A 21,824-nucleotide genomic window follows, 5' to 3' on the forward strand; every position below is an offset into this window, starting at 1 on the left:
TCTCCTCTCCTCCTCTGCCCCCCATTCCTCTCCTCTCCTCTCCTCTCCTCTCCTCTCCTCTATCTCGATCAAACCTTTATCTGTCTGCTTTACAGTCCTGTGTTGCTGAGATGTTTGACCTTTGACCCCCAGGATACAGAATGAGGTCATAAAGCTCTGATCAAGGTTCATCGCCTGGGTCACATGCTGTGTGTGTGTGTGTGTGTGTGTGTGTGTGTGTGTGTGTGTGTGTGTGTGTGTGTGTGTGTGTGTGTGTGTGTGTGTGTGTGTGTGTGTGTGTGTGTGTGTGTGGAGCAGTTGACAGTTGACAAAGGGTCACAGAGAACAATCACAAATCCTCTGTTACTGCACGTCATGTGTGTGTGAACATAAACTCCTCCCCCTCAATGAACAGAAAACTATTTAAATCCTCAACACTCCTTGGTAACACAACAACAGCCTCAGTGAGGTGGTGTCTGCTCTATCAGACACCACTACACTCAGATTACTACATGTAGAGAGTCTCCTCTATCAGACACCACTAAACTCAGATTACTACATGTAGAGAGTCTCCTCTATCAGACACCACTACACTCAGATTACTACATGTAGAGAGTCTCCTCTATCAGACACCACTACACTCAGATTACTACATGTAGAGAGTCTCCTCTATCAGACACCACTACACTCAGATTACTACATGTAGAGAGTCTCCTCTATCAGACACCACTACACTCAGATTACTACATGTAGAGAGTCTCCTCTATCAGACACCACTACACTCAGATTACTACATGTAGAGTCTGCTCTATCAGACACCACTACACTCAGATTACTACATGTAGAGTCTGCTCTATCAGACACCACTACACTCAGATTACTACATGTAGAGAGTCTCCTCTATCAGACACCACTACACTCAGATTACTACATGTAGAGAGTCTCCTCTATCAGACACCACTACAGTCAGATTACTACATGTAGAGTCTACCTCTATCAGACACCACTACACTCATTACTACATGTAGAGAGTCTCCTCTATCAGACACCACTACACTCAGATTACTACATGTAGAGAGTCTCCTCTATCAGACACCACTACACTCAGATTACTACATGTAGAGAGTCTCCTCTATCAGACACCACTACACTCAGATTACTACATGATAGAGTCTCCTCTATCAGACACCACTAAACTCAGATTACTACATGTAGAGAGTCTCCTCTATCAGACACCACTACACTCAGATTACTACATGTAGAGAGTCTCCTCTATCAGACACCACTACACTCAGATTACTACATGTAGAGAGTCTCCTCTATCAGACACCACTACACTCAGATTACTACATGTAGAGAGTCTCCTCTATCAGACACCACTACACTCAGATTACTACATGATGGGTGTCTCCTCTATCAGACACCACTACACTCAGATTACTACATGTAGAGAGTCTCCTCTATCAGACACCACTAAACTCAGATTACTACATGTAGAGAGTCTCCTCTATCAGACACCACTAAACTCAGATTACTACATGTAGAGAGTCTCCTCTATCAGACACCACTACACTCAGATTACTACATGTAGAGAGTCTCCTCTATCAGACACCACTAAACTCAGATTACTACATGTAGAGAGTCTCCTCTATCAGACACCACTACACTCAGATTACTACATGATGGGTGTCTCCTCTATCAGACACCACTACACTCAGATTACTACATGTAGAGAGTCTCCTCTATCAGACACCACTAAACTCAGATTACTACATGTAGAGAGTCTCCTTCATCAGACACCACTAAACTCAGATTACTACATGTAGAGAGTCTCCTCTATCAGACACCACTACACTCAGATTACTACATGTAGAGAGTCTCCTCTATCAGACACCACTACACTCAGATTACTACATGTAGAGAGTCTCCTCTATCAGACACCACTACACTCAGATTACTACATGTAGAGTCTGCTCTATCAGACACCACTACCCTCAGATTACTACATGTAGAGTCTGCTCTATCAGACACCACTACACTCAGATTACTACATGTAGAGAGTCTCCTCTATCAGACACCACTACACTCAGATTACTACATGTAGAGAGTCTCCTCTATCAGACACCACTACAGTCAGATTACTACATGATGGGTGTCTCCTCTATCAGACACCACTATACTCAGATTACTACATGTAGAGAGTCTGCTCTATCAGACACCACTACACTCAGATTACTACATGTAGAGAGTCTCCTCTATCAGACACCACTAAACTCAGATTACTACATGTAGAGAGTCTCCTCTATCAGACACCACTACACTCAGATTACTACATGTAGAGAGTCTCCTCTATCAGACACCACTACACTCAGATTACTACATGTAGAGAGTCTCCTCTATCAGACACCACTACACTCAGATTACTACATGTAGAGTCTGCTCTATCAGACACCACTACACTCAGATTACTACATGTAGAGTCTGCTCTATCAGACACCACTACACTCAGATTACTACATGTAGAGAGTCTCCTCTATCAGACACCACTACACTCAGATTACTACATGTAGAGAGTCTCCTCTATCAGACACCACTACAGTCAGATTACTACATGTAGAGTCTGCTCTATCAGACACCACTACACTCATTACTACATGTAGAGAGTCTCCTCTATCAGACACCACTACACTCAGATTACTACATGTAGAGAGTCTCCTCTATCAGACACCACTACACTCAGATTACTACATGTAGAGAGTCTCCTCTATCAGACACCACTACACTCAGATTACTACATGATGGGAGTCTCCTCTATCAGACACCACTAAACTCAGATTACTACATGTAGAGAGTCTCCTCTATCAGACACCACTACACTCAGATTACTACATGTAGAGAGTCTCCTCTATCAGACACCACTACACTCAGATTACTACATGTAGGGAGTCTCCTCTATCAGACACCACTACACTCAGATTACTACATGTAGAGAGTCTCCTCTATCAGACACCACTACACTCAGATTACTACATGATGGGTGTCTCCTCTATCAGACACCACTACACTCATGTGTGTGTGTGTGTGTGTGTGTGTGTGTGTGTGTGTGGTGCAGTTGACAGTTGACAAAGGGTCACAGAACAATAACAAATCCTCTGATTACTACATGTAGAGAGTCTCCTCTATCAGACACCACTAAACTCAGATTACTACATGTAGAGAGTCTCCTCTATCAGACACCACTAAACTCAGATTACTACATGTAGAGAGTCTCCTCTATCAGACACCACTACACTCAGATTACTACATGTAGAGAGTCTCCTCTATCAGACACCACTAAACTCAGATTACTACATGTAGAGAGTCTCCTCTATCAGACACCACTACACTCAGATTACTACATGATGGGTGTCTCCTCTATCAGACACCACTACACTCAGATTACTACATGTAGAGAGTCTCCTCTATCAGACACCACTAAACTCAGATTACTACATGTAGAGAGTCTCCTTCATCAGACACCACTAAACTCAGATTACTACATGTGAGAGTCTCCTCTATCAGACACCACTACACTCAGATTACTACATGTGAGAGTCTCCTCTATCAGACACCACTACACTCAGATTACTACATGAGAGAGTCTCCTCTATCAGACACCACTACACTCAGATTACTACATGTAGAGTCTGCTCTATCAGACACCACTACCCTCAGATTACTACATGTAGAGTCTGCTCTATCAGACACCACTACACTCAGATTACTACATGTAGAGAGTCTCCTCTATCAGACACCACTACACTCAGATTACTACATGTAGAGAGTCTCCTCTATCAGACACCACTACAGTCAGATTACTACATGATGGGTGTCTCCTCTATCAGACACCACTATACTCAGATTACTACATGTAGAGAGTCTGCTCTATCAGACACCACTACACTCAGATTACTACATGATGAGAGTCTCCTCTATCAGACACCACTATACTCAGATTACTACATGTAGAGAGTCTCCTCTATCAGACACCACTACACTCAGATTACTACATGATGGGTGTCTCCTCTATCAGACACCACTATACTCAGATTACTACATGTAGAGAGTCTCCTCTATCAGACACCACTACACTCAGATTACTACATGTAGAGAGTCTCCTCTATCAGACACCACTACACTCAGATTACTACATGATGGGAGTCTCCTCTATCAGACACCACTACACTCAGATTACTACATGTAGAGAGTCTCCTCTATCAGACACCACTACACTCAGATTACTACATGTAGAGAGTCTCCTCTATCAGACACCACTAAACTCAGATTACTACATGTAGAGAGTCTCCTCTATCAGACACCACTAAACTCAGATTACTACATGTAGAGAGTCTCCTCTATCAGACACCACTAAACTCAGATTACTACATGTAGAGAGTCTCCTCTATCAGACACCACTATACTCAGATTACTACATGTAGAGAGTCTCCTCTATCAGACACCACTAAACTCAGATTACTACATGTAGAGAGTCTCCTCTATCAGACACCACTATACTCAGATTACTACATGTAGAGAGTCTCCTCTATCAGACACCACTACACTCAGATTACTACATGATGGGTGTCTCCTCTATCAGACACCACTATACTCAGATTACTACATGTAGAGAGTCTCCTCTATCAGACACCACTACACTCAGATTACTACATGATGGGTGTCTCCTCTATCAGACACCACTACACTCAGATTACTACATGTAGAGAGTCTCCTCTATCAGACACCACTACACTCAGATTACTACATGTAGAGAGTCTCCTCTATCAGACACCACTACACTCAGATTACTACATGATGGGTGTCTCCTCTATCAGACACCACTATACTCAGATTACTACATGTAGAGAGTCTCCTCTATCAGACACCACTATACTCAGATTACTACATGTAGAGAGTCTCCTCTATCAGACACCACTACACTCAGATTACTACATGTAGAGAGTCTCCTCTATCAGACACCACTACACTCAGATTACTACATGTAGAGAGTCTCCTCTATCAGACACCACTACACTCAGATTACTACATGTAGAGAGTCTCCTCTATCAGACACCACTAAACTCAGATTACTACATGTAGAGAGTCTGCTCTATCAGACACCACTAAACTCAGATTACTACATGTAGAGAGTCTCCTCAGACACCACTAAACTCAGATTACTACATGTAGAGAGTCTGCTCTATCAGACACCACTCTCAGATTACCACTACACTCAGATTACTACATGTAGAGAGTCTCCTCTATCAGACACCACTACACTCAGATTACTACATGTAGAGAGTCTCCTCTATCAGACACCACTACACTCAGATTACTACATGTAGAGAGTCTCCTCTATCAGACACCACTACACTCAGATTACTACATGTAGAGAGTCTCCTCTATCAGACACCACTACACTCAGATTACTACATGTAGAGAGTCTCCTCTATCAGACACCACTACACTCAGATTACTACATGTAGAGAGTCTCCTCTATCAGACACCACTACACTCAGATTACTACATGATGGGAGTCTCCTCTATCAGACACCACTACACTCAGATTACTACATGTAGAGAGTCTCCTCTATCAGACACCACTACACTCAGATTACTACATGATGGGAGTCTCCTCTATCAGACACCACTACACTCAGATTACTACATGATGGGTGTCTCCTCTATCAGACACCACTACACTCAGATTACTACATGTAGAGAGTCTCCTCTATCAGACACCACTACACTCAGATTACTACATGTAGAGAGTCTCCTCTATCAGACACCACTACACTCAGATTACTACATGATGGGTGTCTCCTCTATCAGACACCACTACACTCAGATTACTACATGATGGGTGTCTCCTCTATCAGACACCACTACACTCAGATTACTACATGATGGGTGTCTCCTCTATCAGACACCACTACACTCAGATTACTACATGTAGAGAGTCTCCTCTATCAGACACCACTACACTCAGATTACTACATGTAGAGAGTCTCCTCTATCAGACACCACTACACTCAGATTACTACATGATGGGAGTCTCCTCTATCAGACACCACTACTCAGATTACTACATGATGGGTGTCTCCTCTATCAGACACCACTACACTCAGATTACTACATGTAGAGAGTCTCCTCTATCAGACACCACTACACTCAGATTACTACATGTAGGGAGTCTCCTCTATCAGACACCACTACACTCAGATTACTACATGATGGGAGTCTCCTCTATCAGACACCACTACACTCAGATTACTACATGATGGGAGTCTCCTCTATCAGACACCACTACACTCAGATTACGCAGAGTCTCCTCAACAACACCCTAGCCGTATGTAGTTCACTACTTTAGACCAGGGTCCATCGGGAATAGGGCACCACTCTCTATGTAGTTCACTACTTTAGACCAGGGTCCATCGGGAATAGGGCACCACTCTCTATGTAGTTCACTACTTTAGACCAGGGTCCATCGGGAATAGGGCACCACTCTCTATGTAGTTCACTACTTTAGACCAGGGTCCATCGGGAATAGGGTTGAATTTAGTACAAACCCACTCTGGTCAGGTATCAACAAGGCCAAATAAACATGATTGGGTAGCTGGATGGGATGGAGGGAGGGAGGGAGGTAGAGAGGTAGAGAAGGAGGGAGGTAGAGAGGGAGGGAGAGAGGTAGAGAGGGAGGGCGGGCGGGAGGGAGGTTGAGAGGTAGAGAGAGGGAGGTAGAGAGGGAGGGAGGGAGGTAGAGAGGGAAGGAGGGAGAGAGGTAGAGATGGAGGTAGAGAGGTAGAGAGGGAGGGAGGTAGGGAGGTAGAGAGGGAGGGAGGAAGTAGGGAGGGAGGGGGTAGGGAGGGAGGGAGGTAGAGAGGGAGGGAGGGACTTAGAGAGGGAGGGAGGTAGAGAGGGAGGGAGGGGGTAGAGAGGGAGGGAGGGACTTAGAGAGGGAGGGAGGTAGAGAGGGAGGGAGGGAGGGAGGTAGAGAGGGTGGGGGTAGAGAGGTATAAGAGGGAGGGAGGGGTAGAGGTAGAGAGGGAGGGAGGGAGGTAGAGAGGGAGGGAGGGAGGGAGGTAGGGAGGTAGAGGGAGGTAGAGGGAGTAGAGGGAGGTAGAGAGAGGTAGAGAGGGAGGTAGAGAGGGAGGTAGAGAGAGGGAGGGAGGTAGAGAGAGGGAGGTAGAGAGGGAGGGAGGGAGGTAGGAGAGGTAGAGGAGAGGTAGAGAGAGGGAGGTAGAGAGGGAGGTAGAGAGAGAGGGAGGTAGAGAGGGAGGAGAGAGGGAGGGAGGTAGAGAGGTAGAGAGGGAGGTAGAGAGGTAGAGAGAGTGGCAGAGAGAGAGGGAGGGAGGGAGGTAGAGAGGGAGGGAGAGTGGCAGAGAGAGAGGGAGGGAGGGAGGTAGAGAGAGAGGGAGGGAGAGAGGGAGGGAGGGAGGAGAGAGAGAGGGAGGTAGAGAGGGAGGGAGAGAGGGAGGTAGAGAGGGAGGTAGAGAGGGAGGTAGAGAGGGAGGTAGAGAGGTAGAGAGGGAGGTAGAGGGAGGGAGGTAGAGAGGGGAGGAGAGAGAGGTAGAGAGGGAGGTCCAGAGGGAGGTAGAGGAGAGGGAGAGGTAGAGAGGGAGGTAGAGAGGGAGGGAGGAGGAGGGAGGGAGAGAGGTAGAGAGGGAGGTAGAGAGGGATCCAGAGGGAGGTAGGAGAGGGAGGGGTAGAGAGAGAGGTAGAGAATAGAGAGGGAGGGAGGGAGGTAGAGAGGGAGGGAGGTATAGAGGGAGAGAGGTATAGAGGGAGAGAGGTATAGAGGGAGGGAGGGAGGTAGAGAGAGAGGGAGGGAGGTAGAGAGAGAGGGAGGTAGAGAGGGAGAGAGGGAGGGAGGTATAGAGGGAGGGAGAGAGGTAGAGAGAGAGGGAGGGAGGTAGAGAGAGAGGGAGGGAGGTAGAGAGGGAGGTAGGGAGGTAGAGAGGGAGAGAGGGAGGGACCATTTACAAAGGTATAAACTGTTTCACGGCCACGCAACCATGGTAACTCACTCTCATTTGGCCTAACCCAATAACACACACACACCTGTAAGCCCATCCAAGGATCCACACACCTCACCCTGAGAGAAGAGGACAGCAGGGTCAACTCACCCTGAGAGAGAGTGAGCTACACAGGGTTCTCCTATGGGGACAGCTGAATAAAGGGTTCTCCTATGGGGACAGCTGAATAAAGGGTTCTCCTATGGGGACAGCTGAATAAAGGGTTCTGCTATGGGGACAGCTGAATACCCTAACAGTGTTCTCCTATGGGGACAGCTGAATAAAGGGTTCTCCTATGGGGACAGCTGAATAAAGGGTTCTCCTATGGGGACAGCTGAATAAAGGGTTCTCCTATGGGGACAGCTGAATAACCTAACAGGGTTCTCCTATGGGGACAGCTGAATAACCTAACAGGGTTCTCCTATGGGGACAGCTGAATAACCTAACAGGGTTCTCCTATGGGGACAGCTGAATACAGGGTTCTCCTATGGGGACAGCTGAATAACCTAACAGGGTTCTCCTATGGGGACAGCTGAATAAAGGGTTCTCCTATGGGGACAGCTGAATAACCTAACAGGGTTCTCCTATGGGGACAGCTGAATAAAGGGTTCTCCTATGGGGACAGCTGAATAACCTAACAGGGTTCTCCTATGGGGACAGCTGAATAACCTAACAGGGTTCTCCTATGGGGACAGCTGAATAACCTAACAGGGTTCTCCTATGGGGACAGCTGAATACAGGGTTCTCCTATGGGGACAGCTGAATAAAGGGTTCTCCTATGGGGACAGCTGAATAAAGGGTTCTCCTATGGGGACAGCTGAATAACAGGGTTCTCCTATGGGGACAGCTGAATAAAGGGTTCTCCTATGGGGACAGCTGAATAAAGGGTTCTCCTATGGGGACAGCTGAATAACAGGGTTCTCCTATGGGGACAGCTGAATAAAGGGTTCTCCTATGGGGACAGCTGAATAAAGGGTTCTCCTATGGGGACAGCTGAATAAAGGGTTCTCCTATGGGGACAGCTGAATAACCTAACAGGGTTCTCCTATGGGGACAGCTGAATAAAGGGTTCTCCTATGGGGACAGCTGAATAAAGGGTTCTCCTATGGGGACAGCTGAATAAAGGGTTCTCCTATGGGGACAGCTGAATACAGGGTTCTCCTATGGGGACAGCTGAATAAAGGGTTCTCCTATGGGGACAGCTGAATAAAGGGTTATCCTATGGGGACAGCTGAATACAGGGTTCTCCTATGGGGACAGCTGAATAACCTAACAGGGTTCTCCTATGGGGACAGCTGAATAACCTAGCAGTGTTCCTCTATGGGGACAGCTGAATAACCTAACAGGGTTCTCCTATGGGGACAGCTGAATAACCTAGCAGGGTTCTCCTATGGGGACAGCTGAATAAAGGGTTCTCCTATGGGGACAGCTGAATAAAGGGTTCTCCTATGGGGACAGCTGAATAACCTAACAGGGTTCTCCTATGGGGACAGCTGAATAAAGGGTTCTCCTATGGGGACAGCTGAATACCCTGACAGGGTTCTCCTATGGGGACAGCTGAATACCCTGACAGGGTTCTCCTATGGGGACAGCTGAATAACCTAACAGGGTTCCTCTATGGGGACAGCTGAATAACCTAACAGGGTTCCTCTATGGGGACAGCTGAATAACCTAACAGGGTTCCTCTATGGGGACAGCTGAATAACCTAACAGGGTTCCTCTATGGGGACAGCTGAATAACCTAACAGGGTTCCTCTATGGGGACAGCTGAATAACCTAACAGGGTTCCTCTATGGGGACAGCTGAATAACCTAACAGGGTTCCTCTATGGGGACAGCTGAATAACCTAACAGGGTTCTCCTATGGGGACAGCTGAATAACCTAGACAGGTTCTCCTATGGGGACAGCTGAATAACCTAACAGGGTTTCCTATGGGGACAGCTGAATAACCTAACAGGGTTCTCCTATGGGGACAGCTGAATAAACAGGGTTCTCCTATGGGGACAGCTGAATAACCTAACAGGGTTCCTCTATGGGGACAGCTGAATAACCTAACAGGGTTCCTCTATGGGGACAGCTGAATAACCTAGCAGTGTTCCTCTATGGGGACAGCTCACTGGTTCCCTGAACCTGAAGCACTGCTTGTTCAGGATCTGGAGGAGTGAGAAGCAGATGATAGAACTGACTCACTGGATTCATTTGGGACAGAACTGACTCACTGGATTCATTTGGGAGAGAACTGACTCACTGGATTCATTTGGGAGAGAACTGACTCACTGGATTAATCTGGGATAGAACTGACTCACTGGATTCATTTGGAAGAGAACCGACTCACTGGATTCATTTGGGAGAGAACTGACTCACTGGATTCATTTGGGAGAGAACTGACTCACTGGATTCATTTGGGAGAGAACTGACTCACTGGATTCATTTGGGAGAGAACTGACTCACTGGATTCATTTGGGAGAAAACTGACTAACTGGATTCATTTGGGAGAGAACTGACTCACTGGATTCATTTGGGAGAGAACTGACTCACTGGATTCATTTGGGAGAGAACTGACTCACTGGATTCATTTGGGAGAGAACTGACTCACTGGATTCATTTGGGAGAGAACTGACTAACTGGATTCATCCATTAACTACAGTCCATAATAACCTGTCTCCATCAGGTGTAACTACAGTCCATAATAACCTGTTTCCATTAGGTGTAACTACAGTCCATAATAACCTGTTTCCATCAGGTGTAACTACAGTCCATAATAACCTGTTTCCATTAGGTGTAACTACAGTCCATAATAACCTGTTTCCATCAGGTGTAACTACAGTCCATAATAACCTGTTTCCATCAGGTGTAACAGTCCATAATAACCTGTTTCCTAACCTGTTTCCATCAGGTGTAACTACAGTCCATAATAACCTGTTTCCATCAGGTGTAACTACAGTCCATAATAACCTGTTTCCATCAGGTGTAACTACAGTCCATAATAACCTGTTTCCATCAGGTGTAACTACAGTCCATAATAACCTGTTTCCATCAGGTGTAACTACAGTCCATAATAACCTGTTTCCATCAGGTGTAACTGTTTCCACAGTCCATAATAACCTGTTTCCATCAGGTGTAACTACAGTCCATAATAACCTGTTTCCATTAGGTGTAACTACAGTCCATAATAACCTGTTTCCATCAGGTGTAACTACAGTCCATAATAACCTGTTTCCATAGGTGTAACTACAGTCCATAATAACCTGTTTCCATAATAACCTGGTGTAACTACAGTCCATAATAACCTGTTTCCATCAGGTGTAACTACAGTCCATAATAACCTGTTTCCATCAGGTGTAACTACAGTCCATAATAACCTGTTTCCATTAGGGGACTACAGTCCATAATAACCTGTTTCCATCAGGTGGACAGTCCATAATAACCTGTTTCCATCAGGTGTAACTACAGTCCATAATAACCTGTTTCCATCAGGTGTAACTACAGTCCATAATAACCTGTTTCCATCAGGTGTAACTACAGTCCATAATAACCTGTTTCCATCAGGTGTAACTACAGTCCATAATAACCTGTTTCCATCAGGTGTAACTACAGGTGTAACTACAGTCCATAATAACCTGTTTCCATCAGGTGTAACTACAGTCCATAATAACCTGTTCCCATTATGTAACTACAGTCCATAATAACCTGTTTCCATCAGGTGTAACTACAGTCCATAATAACCTGTTTCCATCAGGTGTAACTACAGTCCATAATAACCTGTTTCCATCAGGTGTAACTACAGTCCATAATAACCTGTTTCCATCAGGTGTAACTACAGTCCATAATAACCTGTTTCCATTATGTAACTACAGTCCATAATAACCTGGGTGTAACTACAGTCCATAATAACCTGTTTTTTGGGTAACTACAGTCCATAATAACCTGTTTCCATCAGGTGTAACTACAGTCCATAATAACCTGTTTCCATCAGGTGTAACTACAGTCCATAATAACCTGTTTCCATTATGTAACTACAGTCCATAATAACCTGTTTCCATTATGTAACTACAGTCCATAATAACCTGTTTCCATCAGGTGTAACTACAGTCCATAATAACCTGTTTTCAGGTGTAACTACAGTCCATAATAACCTGTTTCCATCAGGTGTAACTACAGTCCATAATAACCTGTTTCCATCAGGTGTAACTACAGTCCATAATAACCTGTTTCCATCAGGTGTAACTACAGTCCATAATAACCTGTTTCCATCAGGTGTCCATAATAACCTGTTTCCATTAGGTGTAACTACAGTCCATAATAACCTGTTTCCATCAGGTGTAACTACAGTCCATAATAACCTGTTTCCATCAGGTGTAACTACAGTCCATAATAACCTGTTTCCATCAGGTGTAACTACAGTCCATAATAACCTGTTTCCACAGGTGTAACTACAGTCCATAATAACCTGTTTCCATTTGTAACTACAGTCCATAATAACCTGTTTCCATTAGGTGTAACTACAGTCCATAATAACCTGTTTCCATCAGGTGTAACTACAGTCCATAATAACCTGTTTCCATCAGGTGTAACCTGTTTCCATCAGGTGTAACTACAGTTTCCAGGTGTAATAATAACCTGTTTCCATCAGGTGTAACTACAGTCCATAATAACCTGTTTCCATCAGGTGTAACTACAGTCCATAATAACCTGTTTCCATCAGGTGTAACTACAGTCCATAATAACCTGTTTCCATCAGGTGTAACTACAGTCCATAATAACCTGTTTCCATCAGGTGTAACTACAGTCCATAATAACCTGTTTCCATCAGGTGTAACTACAGTCCATTAGGTGTAACTACAGTCCATAATAACCTGTTTCCATCAGGTGTAACTACAGTCCATAATAACCTGTTTCCATCAGGTGTCAGTCCATAATAACCTGTTTCCATCAGGTGTAACTACAGTCCATAATAACCTGTTTCCATCAGGTGGATTACAGTCCATAATAACCTGTTTCCATCAGGTGTAACTACAGTCCATAATAACCTGTTTCCACAGGTGTAACTACAGTCCATAATAACCTGTTTCCATTAGGTGTAACTACAGTCCATAATAACCTGTTTCCATCAGGTGTAACTACAGTCCATAATAACCTGTTTCCATCAGGTGTAACTACAGTGTACCTGTTTCCACTACAGTCCATAATAACCTGTTTCCATCAGGTGTAACTACAGTCCATAATAACCTGTTTCCATCAGGTGTAACACAGTCCATAATAACCTGTTTCCATCAGGTGTAACTACAGTCCATAATAACCTGTTTCCATCAGGTGTAACTACAGTCCATAATAACCTGTTTCCATCATGTAACTACAGTCCATAATAACCTGTTTCCATCAGGTGTAACTAGTCCATAATAAGTTTCCATCCATAATAACCTGTTTCCATCAGGTGTAACTACAGTCCATAATAACCTGTTTCCATCAGGTGTAACTACAGTCCATAATAACCTGTTTCCATTATGTAACTACAGTCCATAATAACCTGTTTCCATCAGGTGTAACTACAGTCCATAATAACCTGTTTCCATCAGGTGTAACTACAGTCCATAATAACCTGTTTCCATTAGGTGTAACTACAGTCCATAATAACCTGTTTCCATCAGGTGTAACTACAGTCCATAATAACCTGTTTCCATCAGGTGTAACTACAGTCCATAATAACCTGTTTCCATCAGGTGTAACTACAGTCCATAATAACCTGTTTCCATCAGGTGTAACTACAGTCCATAATAACCTGTTTCCATCAGGTGTAACTACAGTCCATAATAACCTGTTTCCATCAGGTGTAACTACAGTCCATAATAACCTGTTTCCATCAGGTGTAACTACAGTCCATAATAACCTGTTTCCCATCAGGTGTAAGGTGTACAGTCCATAATAACCTGTTTCCATTAGGTGTAACTACAGTCCATAATAACCTGTTTCCATCAGGTGTAACTACAGTCCATAATAACCTGTTTCCATCAGGTGTAACTACAGTCCATAATAACCTGTTTCCATCAGGTGTAACTACAGTCCATAATAACCTGTTTCCATCAGGTGTAACTACAGTCCATAATAACCTGTTTCCATCAGGTGTAACTACAGTCCATAATAACCTGTTTCCATCAGGTGTAACTACAGTCCATAATAACCTGTTTCCATCAGGTGTAACTACAGTCCATAATAACCTGTTTCCATCAGGTGTAACTACAGTCCATAATAACCTGTTTAACCTGTTAATAACCTGTTTCCATCAGGTGTAACTACAGTCCATAATAACCTGTTTCCATCAGGTGTAACTACAGTCCATAATAACCTGTTTCCATCAGGTGTAACTACAGTCCATAATAACCTGTTTCCATCAGGTGTAACTACAGTCCATAATAACCTGTTTCCATCAGGTGTAACCTGTTTCCACAGTAACTACAGTCCATAATAACCTGTTTCCATCTGTTTCCATAATAACCTGTTTCCATCAGGTGTAACTACAGTCCATAATAACCTGTTTCCATCAGGTGTAACTACAGTCCATAATAACCTGTTTCCATCAGGTGTAACTACAGTCCATAATAACCTGTTTCCATCAGGTGTAACTACAGTCCATAATAACCTGTTTCCATCAGGTGTAACTACAGTCCATAATAACCTGTTTCCATCAGGTGTAACTACAGTCCATAATAACCTGTTTCCATCAGGTGTAACTACAGTCCATAATAACCTGTTTCCATCAGGTGTAACTACAGTCCATAATAACCTGTTTCCATCAGGTGTAACTACAGTCCATAATAACCTGTTTCCATCAGGTGTAACTACAGTCCATAATAACCTGTTTCCATCAGGTGTAACTACAGTCCATAATAACCTGTTTCCATCAGGTGTAACTACAGTCCATAATAACCTGTTTCCATCAGGTGTAACTACAGTCCATAATAACCTGTTTCCATCAGGTGTAACTACAGTCCATAATAACCTGTTTCCATCAGGTGTTTCCATAATAACCTGTTTCCATCAGGTGTAACTACAGTCCATAATAACCTGTTTCCATCAGGTGTAACTACAGTCCATAATAACCTGTTTCCATCAGGTGTAACTACAGTCCATAATAACCTGTTTCCATCAGGTGTAACTACAGTCCATAATAACCTGTTTCCATCAGGTGTACAGTCCATAATAACCTGTTTCCATCAGGTGTAACAGTCCATAATAACCTGTTTCCATCAGGTGTAACTACAGTCCATAATAACCTGTTTCCATCAGGTGTAACTACAGTCCATAATAACCTGTTTCCATCAGGTGTAACTACAGTCCATAATAACCTGTTTCCATCAGGTGTAACTACAGTCCATAATAACCTGTTTCCATCAGGTGTAACTACAGTCCATAATAACCTGTTTCCATCAGGTGTAACTACAGTCCATAATAACCTGTTTCCACCTACAGTCCATAATAACCTGTTTCCATCAGGTGTAACAGTCCATAATAACCTGTTTCCCAGGTGTATAATAATAACCTGTTTCCATCAGGTGTAACTACAGTCCATAATAACCTGTTTCCATCAGGTGTAACTACAGTCCATAATAACCTGTTTCCATCAGGTGTAACTACAGTCCATAATAACCTGTTTCCATCAGGTGTAACTACAGTCCATAATAACCTGTTTCCATCAGGTGTAACTACAGTCCATAATAACCTGTTTCCATCAGGTGTAACTACAGTCCATAATAACCTGTTTCCATCCTACAGTCCATAATAACCTGTTTCCATCAGGTGTAACTACAGTCCATAATAACCTGTTTTCAGGTGTAACTACAGTCCATAATAACCTGTTTCCATCAGGTGTAACTACAGTCCATAATAACCTGTTTCCATCAGGTGTAACTACAGTCCATAATAACCTGTTTCCATCAGGTGTAACTACAGTCCATAATAACCTGTTTCCAGGTGTCAGTCCATAATAACCTGTGTGTCCATCACTACAGTCCATAATAACCTGTTTCCATCAGGTGTAACTACAGTCCATAATAACCTGTTTCCATCAGGTGTAACTACAGTCCATAATAACCTGTTTCCATCAGGTGTAACTACAGTCCATAATAACCTGTTTCCATCAGGTGTAACTACAGTCCATAATAACCTGTTTCCATCAGGTGTAACTACAGTCCATAATAACCTGTTTCCATCAGGTGTAACTACAGTCCATAATAACCTGTTTCCATCAGGTGTAAGTCCATAATAACCTGTTTCCAGGTGTACAGTCCATAATAACCTGTTTCCATCAGGTGTAACTACAGTCCATAATAACCTGTTTCCATCAGGTGTAACTACAGTCCATAATAACCTGTTTCCATTAGGTGTAACTACAGTCCATAATAACCTGTTTCCATCAGGTGTAACTACAGTCCATAATAACCTGTTTCCATCAGGTGTAACTACAGTCCATAATAACCTGTTTCCATCAGGTTACCTGTTTCCATCAGGTGTAACTACAGTCCATGTAACCTGTTTCCACAGTCCATAATAACCTGTTTCCATCAGGTGTAACTACAGTCCATAATAACCTGTTTCCATCAGGTGTAACTACAGTCCATAATAACCTGTTTCCATCAGGTGTAACTACAGTCCATAATAACCTGTTTCCATCAGGTGGTAATAACCTGTTTCCATCAGGTGTAACTACAGTCCATAATAAGTCCATAATAACCTGTTTCCATCAGGTGTAACTACAGTCCATAATAACCTGTTTCCATCAGGTGTAACTACAGTCCATAATAACCTGTTTCCATCAGGTGTAACTACAGTCCATAATAACCTGTTTCCATCAGGTGTAACTACAGTCCATAATAACCTGTTTCCATCAGGTGTAACTACAGTCCATAATAACCTGTTTCCATCAGGTGTAACTACAGTCCATAATAACCTGTTTCCATCAGGTGTAACTACAGTCCATAATAACCTGTTTCCATCAGGTGTAACTACAGTCCATAATAACCTGTTTCCATCAGGTGTAACTACAGTCCATAATAACCTGTTTCCATCAGGTGTAACTACAGTCCATAATAACCTGTTTCCATCAGGTGTAACTACAGTCCATAATAACCTGTTTCCATCAGGTGTAACTACAGTCCATAATAACCTGTTTCCATCAGGTGTAACTACAGTCCATAATAACCTGTTTCCATCAGGTGTAACTACAGTCCATAATAACCTGTTTCCATCAGGTGTAACTACAGTCCATAATAACCTGTTTCCATCAGGTGTAACTACAGTCCATAATAACCTGTTTCCATCAGGTGTAACTACAGTCCATAATAACCTGTTTCCATCAGGTGTAACTACAGTCCATAATAACCTGTTTCCATCAGGTGTAACTACAGTCCATAATAACCTGTTTCCATCAGGTGTAACTACAGGTCCATAATAACCTGTTTCCATCAGGTGTAACTACAGTCCATAATAACCTGTTTCCATAACCTGTTTCCATCAGGTGTAACTACAGTCCATAATAACCTGTTTCCATCAGGTGTAACTACAGTCCATAATAACCTGTTTCCATCAGGTGTAACTACAGTCCATAATAACCTGTTTCCATCAGGTGTAACTACAGTCCATAATAACCTGTTTCCATCAGGTGTAACTACAGTCCATAATAACCTGTTTCCATCAGGTGTAACTACAGTCCTAATAACCTGTTTCCATTACAGTCCATAATAACCTGTTTCCATCAGTAACTACAGTGTAACCAGTCCATAATAACCTGTTTCCATCAGGTGTAACTACAGTCCATAATAACCTGTTTCCATCAGGTGTAACTACAGTCCATAATAACCTGTTTCCATCAGGTGTAACTACAGTCCATAATAACCTGTTTCCATCAGGTGTTACAGTCCATAATAACCTGTTTCCATCAGGTGTAACTACAGTCCATAATAACCTGTTTCCATCAGGTGTAACTACAGTCCATAATAACCTGTTTCCATCAGGTGTAACTACAGTCCATAATAACCTGTTTCCATCAGGTGTAACTACAGTCCATAATAACCTGTTTCCATCAGGTGTAACTACAGTCCATAATAACCTGTTTCCATCAGGTGTAACTACAGTCCATAATAACCTGTTTCCATCAGGTGTAACTACAGTCCATAATAACCTGTTTCCATCAGGTGTAACTACAGTCCATAATAACCTGTTTCCATCAGGTGTACAGTCCATAATAACTAGGTGTAACTACAGTCCATAATAACCTGTTTCCATCAGGTGTAACTACAGTCCATAATAACCTGTTTCCATCAGGTGTAACTACAGTCCATAATAACCTGTTTCCATCAGGTGTAACTACAGTCCATAATAACCTGTTTCCATCAGGTGTAACTACAGTCCATAATAACCTGTTTCCATCAGGTGTAACTACAGTCCATAATAACCTGTTTCCATCAGGTGTAACTACAGTCCATAATAACCTGTTTCCATCAGGTGTAACTACAGTCCATAATAAGTAGGTGTAACTACAGTCCATAATAACCTGTTTCCATCAGGTGTAACTACAGTCCATAATAACCTGTTTCCATCAGGTGTAACTACAGTCCATAATAACCTGTTTCCATGTAACTACAGTCCATAATAACCTGTTTCCATAATAACCTGTTTCCATCAGGTGTAACTACAGTCCATAATAACCTGTTTCCATCAGGTGTAACTACAGTCCATAATAACCTGTTTCCATCAGGTGTAACTACAGTCCATAATAACCTGTTTCCATCAGGTGTAACTACAGTCCATAATAACCTGTTTCCATACAGTCCATAATAACCTGTTTGTAACTACAGTCCATAATAACCTGTTTCCATCAGGTGTAACTACAGTCCATAATAACCTGTTTCCATCAGGTGTAACTACAGTCCATAATAACCTGTTTCCATCAGGTGTAACTACAGTCCATAATAACCTGTTTCCATCAGGTGTAATAGTCCATAATAACCTGTTTCCATCAGGTGTAACTACAGTCCATAATAACCTGTTTCCATTAGGTGTAACTACAGTCCATAATAACCTGTTTCCATCAGGTGTAACTACAGTCCATAATAACCTGTAACTACAGTCCATAATAACCTGTTTCCATCAGGTGTAACTACAGTCCATAATAACCTGTTTCCATCAGGTGTAACTACAGTCCATAATAACCTGTTTCCATTAGGTGTAACTACAGTCCATAATAACCTGTTTCCATCAGGTGTCCATAATAACCTGTTTCCATCAGGTGTAACTACAGTCCATAATCCATAATAACCTGTTTCCATCAGGTGTAACTACAGTCCATAATAACCTGTTTCCATCAGGTGTAACTACAGTCCATAATAACCTGTTTCCATCAGGTGTAACTACAGTCCATAATAACCTGTTTCCATCAGGTGTAACTACAGTCCATAATAACCTGTTTCCATCAGGTGTAACTACAGTCCATAATAACCTGTTTCCATCAGGTGTAACTACAGTCCATAATAACCTGTTTCCATCAGGTGTAACTACAGTCCATAATAACCTGTTTCCATCAGGTGTAACTACAGTCCATAATAACCTGTTTCCATCAGGTGTAACTACAGTCCATAATAACCTGTTTCCATCAGGTGTAACTACAGTGTTTCCATCAGGTGTAACTACAGTCCATAATAACCTGTTTCCATCAGGTGTAACTACAGTCCATAATAACCTGTTTCCATCAGGTGTAACTACAGTCCATAATAACCTGTTTCCATCAGGTGTAACTACAGTCCATAATAACCTGTTTCCATCAGGTGTAACTACAGTCCATAATAACCTGTTTCCATTATGTAACTACAGTCCATAATAACCTGTTTCCATCAGGTGTAACTACAGTCCATAATAACCTGTTTCCATCAGGTGTAACTACAGTCCATAATAACCTGTTTCCATCAGGTGTAACTACAGTCCATAATAACCTGTTTCCATAACTACAGTCCATAATAACCTGTTTCCATGTACAGTCCATAATAACCTGTTTCCAGTCCATAATAACCTGTTTCCATCAGGTGTAACTACAGTCCATAATAACCTGTTTCCATCAGGTGTAACTACAGTCCATAATAACCTGTTTCCATCAGGTGTAACTACAGTCCATAATAACCTGTTTCCATCAGGTGTAACTACAGTCCATAATAACCTGTTTCCATCAGGTGTAACTACAGTCCATAATAACCTGTTTCCATCAGGTGTAACTACAGTCCATAATAACCTGTTTCCATCAGGTGTAACTACAGTCCATAATAACCTGTTTCCATCAGGTGTAACTACAGTCCATAATAACCTGTTTCCATCAGGTGTAACTACAGTCCATAATAACCTGTTTCCATCAGGTGTAACTACAGTCCATAATAACCTGTTTCCATCAGGTGTAACTACAGTCCATAATAACCTGTTTCCATTATGTAACTACAGTCCATAATAACCTGTTTCCATCAGGTGTAACTACAGTCCATAATAACCTGTTTCCATCAGGTGTAACTACAGTCCATAATAACCTGTTTCCATCAGGTGTAACTACAGTCCATAATAACCTGTTTCCATCAGGTGTAACTACAGTCCATAATAACCTGTTTCCATCAGGTGTAACTACAGTCCATAATAACCTGTTTCCATCAGGTGTAACTACAGTCCATAATAACCTGTTTCCAGTCCATAATAACCTGTTTCCATCAGGTGTAACTACAGTCCATAATAACCTGTTTCCATAATAACCTGTTTCCATCAGGTGTAACTACAGTCCATAATAACCTGTTTCCATCAGGTGTAACTACAGTCCATAATAACCTGTTTCCATCAGGTGTAACTACAGTCCATAATAACCTGTTTCCATCAGGTGTAACTACAGTCCATAATACCTGTTTCCATTATGTAACTACAAACATAATAACCTGTTTCCATCAGGTGTAACTACAGTCCATAATAACCTGTTTCCATCAGGTGTGTCCATAATAACCTGTTTCCATCTACAGTCCATAATAACCTGTTTCCATCAGGTGTAACTACAGTCCATAATAACCTGTTTCCATCAGGTGTAACTACAGTCCATAATAACCTGTTTCCATCAGGTGTAACTACAGTCCATAATAACCTGTTTCCATCAGGTGTAACTACAGTCCATAATAACCTGTTTCCATCAGGTGTAACTACAGTCCATAATAACCTGTTTCCAGTCCAGGTGTAACTACAGTCCATAATAACCTGTTTCCATCAGGTGTAACTACAGTCCATAATAACCTGTTTCCATCAGGTGTAAAGTCCATAATAACCTGTTTCCATCATAATAGTCCATAATAACCTGTTTCCATCAGGTGTAACTACAGTCCATAATAACCTGTTTCCATCAGGTGTAACTACAGTCCATAATAACCTGTTTCCATCAGGTGTAACTACAGTCCATAATAACCTGTTTCCATCAGGTGTCCATAATAACCTGTTTCCAGGTGTGTCCATAATAACCTGTTTCCATCAGGTGTAACTACAGTCCATAATAACCTGTTTCCATCAGGTGTAACTACAGTCCATAATAACCTGTTTCCATCAGGTGTAACTACAGTCCATAATAACCTGTTTCCATCAGGTGTAACTACAGTCCATAATAACCTGTTTCCATCAGGTGTAACTACAGTCCATAATAACCTGTTTCCATCAGGTGTAACTACAGTCCATAATAACCTGTTTCCATCAGGTGTAACTACAGTCCATAATAACCTGTTTCCATCCATGTAACTG

The 21,824-nt window shown here is 42.5% G+C and overlaps 1 protein-coding gene across 1 annotated transcript in view; it reads right to left on the reverse strand.

The window, feature by feature from the left end:
• The window catches only part of rbm47 (RNA binding motif protein 47), an 81,328-nt gene that overhangs the window by 28,661 nt on the left and 30,843 nt on the right, over positions 1 to 21,824 (reverse strand).

The sequence above is a fragment of the Oncorhynchus keta genome, unplaced genomic scaffold (assembly GCF_023373465.1).
Source record: "Oncorhynchus keta strain PuntledgeMale-10-30-2019 unplaced genomic scaffold, Oket_V2 Un_contig_1888_pilon_pilon, whole genome shotgun sequence".
NCBI classification, from domain to species: Eukaryota; Metazoa; Chordata; class Actinopteri; order Salmoniformes; family Salmonidae; genus Oncorhynchus; species Oncorhynchus keta.